Source organism: Cupressus sempervirens, chromosome 4, assembly GCF_028749045.1.
Source record: "Cupressus sempervirens isolate cs-2001-9-10 chromosome 4, ASM2874904v1, whole genome shotgun sequence".
Taxonomy (NCBI): domain Eukaryota; kingdom Viridiplantae; phylum Streptophyta; class Pinopsida; order Cupressales; family Cupressaceae; genus Cupressus; species Cupressus sempervirens.
In genome coordinates, this window is record NC_143121.1 from 841834648 (window position 1) to 841842241 (window position 7594).

Sequence of the window (7594 nt, forward strand, 5' to 3'; positions counted from 1 at the left end):
CTGTTGTGGTTCTATAAGACTATTGGTTTTATTAGGCATTAACATGTTGATCTTTTGGTGCAATGACAACCTTGGCCTTTCTAACAATTGGTGTTAGAGCTTGGTCACAAGTTTGAATCCTGCAGGTCACAACGAGTGATGCTGGGAGAGGGATTGTTGGCAGTGGGCCAGCGTCCCTCGTAGGGTTCACAACTTGGCTTGACTGCCTCTTGTGGTTCTATAAGACTATTGGTTGTATTCGGCATTAACATGTCAATATTTTGGTGCAACGACAACCTTGGCCTTTCTAACAGGTACTCTACAATAGTCACATACATTTTTTAGCTACCAAAGCAAAAAAAAAAAAAATATGACGAGTAAAATTTACGGCAATAGAACTGAGGATGTTGTTAAATAGTTTCCTACCAAGAATTATTTATAAAAAAATTTAAATATTAAATCTCAAGTAGATTTCCCCTTTGTTTTTTTCGTTGAATGCAATACTTGGGCATGGATTTGTATAGGAGATGTACAACATTTCTATGTCAAAGTGGTAGTAAAGAATTAGTCACAATGCTAACTCTGCCAATTGATTTGCTGAGTGGAGGGAGGCCGGATTCATTTCTATTTGCAGACCCTATTGTCTTGGCTGAACGGAAAAAAAAATGCTAGAATCTGGGAGATTGTAGACTAAACTTAAGTTTTATTTCTCTTATTTTCTCAATTTAAAAAAATTAAACCCAAACAAAATTGTTACTGACTAATAAGAATTTAGAAATTAATTTGCAAAAATATATTTTAAAAATGCAACATTCCAAACTTTAGAATGTTGAGTTTTGTATTATAAAAATTAGCATTAATTCCCTATCTAGTATAGAAAATGTTAAATAAAAAATAGTCCATCCGTCACATGTATGACTTTATATTAAAGTGTAAAAATTCAAAGTGGATAATCTCTGTTTTCAATCATGTCATTTAAATATTACAGGTACTCTCTAATTTCTTGCTTAGAATATTTTAACCATAGATAACATGAAATATCCCAATTATCTAAACAGACATCAACTAAAAGTTAGCAGGCAGGGCAGGATAGGTGACATCTTTGCCACGCTCACAGCAATTATTATTATTTTACTGTCAATAATTTCTCCTGCCAAAGATAAGAAGTTTGTGATCCGAGGAAAATCATTCAAAGATGGGAATAAAATATTGTTTCTATCTCTAAATTTATTTGGTCCTGCTTCAATATTTTATTTCCATTAACTATTATTTTATGGTGCATGATTTCGCCGGCTGAAGAATCAATGGTTTTATTGGTCTTGTGCGCGTAATCAGATAATAATGCAAAGACAACCTAATATACTCATTGCTTCTTCCGTCAACCAACGTTGGATTTTGAAGTCTAGCTCTGGTTTTTTCTATATAAGTCTACCGCTGAGCTTTCCTTGTTTATATCTCTTGCGTTTGCGCATAAGTAAATTAGCTCTGTTATAATTGTTTGAGTTCTCTTTAGAAAGATCAAGATGGATGGGCCGGAGTCCCGTAGTGAGATGTCGGAAGGGGTAATAGATAGAACAATTTCACGGTCCTATGTAATTCCCCGGCCCACGAAAAAGGTATAAAGTCCTTTCTTTAACTTCTTCATTTCTTATATGAATCATGTTCTTGAGATTTATGATGAGAGCTCTTATACAGATGATTCTTTTAGACAGCTTTTAATTATCACACTAAAGAACTAGTTAATTCCAATCTTTAGTATGTAATGTTTCAACCAACTAATATTTTTAATTTGTTTTGAGACAATACAAGAACAAATTAATCTGGATTTTTAGTGTGGGACGTTTAAATCAACGGATCTTTTGCTTTGTTTTGAGGCAATACAGGATGTTGGAAAGTGGGGGACCTTGTGGCTTGCTTATGAAACACTTGGAGTCATTTATGGAGACGTTGGGACTTCGCCCCTCTATACCTTCAATGCTCTTACTATAAATCATGGAGAATCTGATATTTTGGGGTATTTGAGCATCATATACTGGTCATTGACACTCGTCAGTCTGGTCAAGTATGTCTTGATTGTTATCAGAGCAGATGATCATGGAGAAGGTGAGCAACATAGAAGGGTTTTAAGTGTTCAACATATTGGTTTATTTCTTATGTTGGTATCCAAAGAAAGTATATCTCAACTTAAATTTTGTTAGATTTTCACAATCTATTTTTTAAACAAGATTTGTTTTTAGATTCTATTGTATATGTTATTTTTAATATCAATCTGATCACACTCTCTAAATATCTATCATCAGAATGAGGGAATGTAAGAATAGAAAAATAAAAGAGAATGTAAGAATAGAAAAATAAAATATCTCAACATAAATACAATTGCGTTCTTTTGGTCAGGAGGAACATTTGCTCTGTATTCATTGCTATGTCAGCATGTCAATATGGGGCAAAATGGTAGCAAGCAATTCCAACAGTTATCTTCGGATTCTAGTTTGACCCATTATGGAAAACAAAATAAACTTAAAAATATCAACAAGGTAAAGGAATTGCTTGAGAAGAGCGCAGTGGCGTAGAGAAGTCTTCTTATTTTTGTGATGATTGGCACCTGCATGGTCATTGGTGATGGAGCACTCACTCCTGCAATTTCAGGTCTGAAATGAACTCTTTTTTATTTAGGTTTTTTCTCTGTCATACGTTTCTAATAGAATCGGGCTGAAAAGATAAGTGTTAGAACTGTAAAGTTAAAATTGATAGCTGATTTTATTTATAATTTCCAATGTGGAGCAGTGATATCAGCTATCCAGGGAATCAAGTCAGAGCACTCTGGACTGGATAACGGTATGACTGTTAGGCACACTAATTTCCCCTCATTTTGTATGAGCATCTTATGTGCACTTTTTCAATTTGTATGAGATGGATATAAGTTTCCTATATTTAGATTTTGCAGGCGTTTGTTCAATTTTACCATCTTCTAGAATTAGTTAATAGTTTTAAATACTTGTATTTGTTGAAGGCTTAAATACTTGTATTTGTCGAAGGCTTAAATACTTGTATTTGTTGAAGGCCTGATCTCTTTGATCAGCTGATGTTTGTGATTAAGAAGGTTTTGTGTTTCCATTTGAATGACTGGGAGAGTTTACCTATTGTTGTTGAATAATTTGTGTTTATTTTAAATATTATCAAAGACTGCAATCTAAAAGTATCATATATAATTTTATAAGGAAAAGTTAAATTCTGGAAAAAATAAGTCAATTTTGATTATTTAATTTATTCTTAGTTTAAGAATCAAATCTTAGCATGTTTAATTTATTCTTAGTTTAAGAATCAAATCTTAGCATGTGATGTTTAAGAAATCTCTTACCAATTTCATGGAACATCAGAAATTTTGCCATAATATATTAATCCCTACATTTATTAATTTTAAGCATAATATAATAGGTTGTTTATAAAGTCAATTGAGACAATTAATAATGAACATTGTACTCCATGCAGCTGCTGTTGTGGGTGTGTCTGCTGCAATCCTTGTACTACTCTTTCTTCTTCAAAGATTTGGTACTGGTAAAGTGAGTTTTCTGTTCTCTCCTGTAGCAGTTGTATGGTTCGTTCCCAATGCCATTATTGGAGTATATAACGTTATAAAATACTGTCCGAAAGTTTTCAAGGCAGTGAGCCCTCACTACATAGTCCGTTTCTTTCAAAATAATGGGAAAGATGGATGGGTGTTGCTTGGAGGAACAGTCTTAGCTCTAACAGGTTTGTAAAAGATTTTCTTCATTTTTTATATGCTTATAACTAGTTTGCAAGTTTTCGTATGAAACGATACTTACAAAGATAGCCTAAAAGAAGCCTCTTGTTTCTAGGTTCTGAGGCCATGTTTGCTGACTTGGGCCACTTCAACAAGGATTCTATCCAGGTTCAACTAATCTCCAAACAATAAATTATTAAGGTTTCCAATTTCTTATTTAGTTTGCATTTTGATGACAAAATTAATGTTTTACATTGCAGATTGCTTTCTCTTTTCTGGTCTATCCTTCCTTGATTCTGACATACTCGGGGCAAGCAGCTTACTTAATCAAGCATGAAGATGCTGTTGAAGATACATTCTACAAATCATTACCAAAAAATAATGGAGTGTATTGGCCAATGTTTGTGGTTGCCACTTTGGCAGCCATAATTGCCAGCCAAGCATTGATTTCGGCCACTTATTCAATCATAAAGCAATCTATGGCACTTGGTTGCTTCCCTCGGGTGAAGATTATTCAAACATCAAAGGACAAGGAGGGGCGGATCTACATTCCAGAGATTAACTACATAATTATGCTTCTCTGCCTTGCTGTACTCTTAGGTTTCCGAGATGGTACCTTAATTGGGAATGCCTATGGTAAGAATATCTAAGATTTATTACAAGGGTTTCTCACTTTGGATATAAACTCATGCATTTGATCATAGGATTACATCATTCTTAAGATATTAACTTAGAGAGAAGGCATTATTTTCATGATCTTGATTCATTCTAGCTTAAGAAAGTTAATCATAGAGTTTCCTCCAAATTTACACCTCTATATTTTATTATCTCATTTGCGAACCTTGATAAAGTTGGCACCCAACAAAATATATCATATGGTACGATTTTTTTTCCAAACTTTTGATATCTATCTTGTGCTGCAGGTGTTGCTGTGGTTTCTGTGATGCTTATTACAACATGCTTGGTGACCGTGGTTATGCTGGTAGTTTGGAACTTACATATATCACTGATACTCTTCTTCTTTATAGTATTTTTCCTGATAGAAAGCATTTATCTATCATCTGTACTGAATAAGATACCTGATGGTGGTTGGGCTCCCTTTTTTATTTCAGCATTTTTTCTGATCATAATGTTCTCTTGGAATTATGGGCGGAATAGGAAGTATAAATATACAATGGAGAAGAAATTAAGTGCACAAGATATGAATGAATTGGTTGCCGGTGTGGGTTGTAGAGTCCCAGGAGTGTCTTTCATGTGCAGTGACCTCCTCTATGGTCTACCACCAATTTTCAGACACTATGTGAATACTGTGGGTTCTCTCCATGAAATCGTTATTTTTCTTACAATAAGAATGGTTCCAGTCAAGAGCGTTCTGTTAGAGGAGAGATACCAAGTTCATCGACTTGGGCCAAAGGGTATATACACATGCTTAGCTCAATATGGTTATATGGATGAACCCAACTTGGAAGGAGATGAATTTATGAACCAGGTTGTTGAAAACATAAAAGATTACATCAAGACCACTACCAAACAAGGCCATGATCATGGCACGAATGCTTCAAGTGTTATTCAAAATGAGGGAGGAACTTCAATGGCAGGAAATAACTTCTCTTCATATGAGGAAGTGGAGCAGCTTGAATCGGCAAAGAATGTGAGGACAATGTTTGTTGTGGGGAAAACTACACTGAAAACCAGTAGGAAGACTAGAGTTTTTGAGAGATTTGTTATTGATGATATCTATGATCTTCTTCAAAAGAATTGTAGATCAGCCATCTCCACCTTGCACGTACCACATACGTGCCTGCTTCAAGTTGGAATGGTATATGAGATCTAAATTTGACTGGCACCCAGGAACAATAACCCAATGGAGGATGTTATTATAGGTTCTATTCTCCTAGCACCTTTGAAGGCCATTGTTTTTTAATATTTTCAGGGGTTAATTATGTTTAATGTAAAATCTCGTGGCTATTGGAAAAGAGAATTTCTTTTTTCTGAAAAAAGAAGTTTACTATTCTTAAAATAAGACTTTCATATTATAAGACGGTGTATAGGAAGCATTTAAGACTAGTAAAAGGTTAATAGAGGGTTATATGAAGACATTAATACTATTTATAGTGAGTATAACAAGTAGAATACTCTATTAGGTAAAAGTAAAAGTAATACAAATTATTTTATTTTGTGATTTGCAAACTAAATTTTAAATTGTTTAGTTGTCAGATTTAGAATTATGTACTATAGTGGAATCCAGTTCTAGATCATTTCTAGTCAAAACGGAAAAAGAAACTTTTTATATGAGTAAATTTTTGGTCTAGAAAGTGTTTTACTTAAAAGGTTTGTAGGAATACTTGGATTTCCCTAAATAAAATTATAAATCAACCTAAATGTCACCTCCTAATATCAATGTTTTTGAGAGAAAAAGAGCCACTATAAGAATACACTAGTAGGTATTGGTTCACTCTTTCAAAGAAGGAAAAGTAGATACACACAATTTTGGGGGCATGGATCTACTTTTTCTATTATAATATTTCAAGAAGATAATTTAGTCAAGTATTATTATTAATTATCAACTTAATAGACATATGACATAGTTTTAGCTCAAGATTTTTGTACGTCTTGGTCTTTTTTTCATTAGGGGTAGATATATATCACATTTTGTCATAATTTTTTCAAATAGATAGAAAATTTTCAAGAGAGCAACAATGTATTTTAATATTTTTTATTTGAGAACTTCAATACATGATGAGTATGCAAATATCATTAAGGTTTCTTAATTGATGAATACTTATGAAACCTTCCTTCTCCAAGTTTAAATACTTAATAATATATAAAGAGTGGAGGAATGCTTCCCATGAGAAAGATAAAAATAATAATCAAGTGTGTACAAAATTTCTATTGGGGATCATTTAAAAGGTGTAAATAGAGAAAGAAATCAAGGGTTGTTTTTCTTATCAATGTGTCTCTTCATTGATGAAAATATTCTTCTAATTTACACTAATTTTTTGGAACATATATAACAACATCTAAACTTTAATTACTAGGGTTTTACTTTATTTGATATCATGAAGTTTGTGAAAGATAACTTGTAACAAGGACCAATTTTGATGATGATTTTGAATTTAGGAGAGGATATTGGATGAGGGTGTGTGTGTGTCTACATAGACACACATAATGTTTCATTTAAATTGGGATATCCAAAATTATTAGCACAATGGATTTCATTTGGGAGACTCTATGTATGTCAAATATGAATAGATGCTACCAAACCACCTTATCAGTTTGAGTGAAGAAATTAGGAATATAGATGGGATAACATGCGTGGTGTTTAAAATGATAAGGAAATGGATATTGAAGTTGAAATTCAAAATGTCTAGTTCAAACCCATGAGAGACAAGAGCACCCAAAGAATAAGGAGAAAGTAGTTGTACCTCTAGATTGTTCTTGTTGTCAACCTTCAACATTATCTTCATTAAATACTCAAGTCAGTAGGAGAGAAGATGGAGATGGAAATAGTATTAAGAGAAACATAAAATGATCATTAGGGAATGTTAACAAAAGAAAAATTAGAAAGGAAAAATAGAGAGGAACTTTATATTATTTGGGAAGAATTTTGAAAAGGAAGTGGAGCTTATATAACACCATTATTTGCATTCTGATCAGAAAAATTGTTGGTTGTTTGATGAGTGGTGATAACATTGGTAAATAATTGATAAGTAGGAGATAATTTCCACAGCAAGTCAAATTGTGATATTGTTATCAAGATTTAATTGTGTAATTTTTGAGACAAACTCATTGACTCATGTTTCATGAGTAGTGATTCAACATGAATCCATCTCTCTTGAGAATAGATGGAACACTCAGCATTCATTGGATCTT

The 7594-nt window shown here is 33.0% G+C and overlaps 1 pseudogene; it reads left to right on the forward strand.

Annotated features, from left to right (window-relative positions):
- Positions 1–1502: 1502 nt before the first annotated feature.
- Positions 1503–5595, forward strand: LOC149564019 (potassium transporter 26-like; annotated as a pseudogene).
- The last annotated feature ends 1999 nt before the right edge of the window (positions 5596–7594 follow it).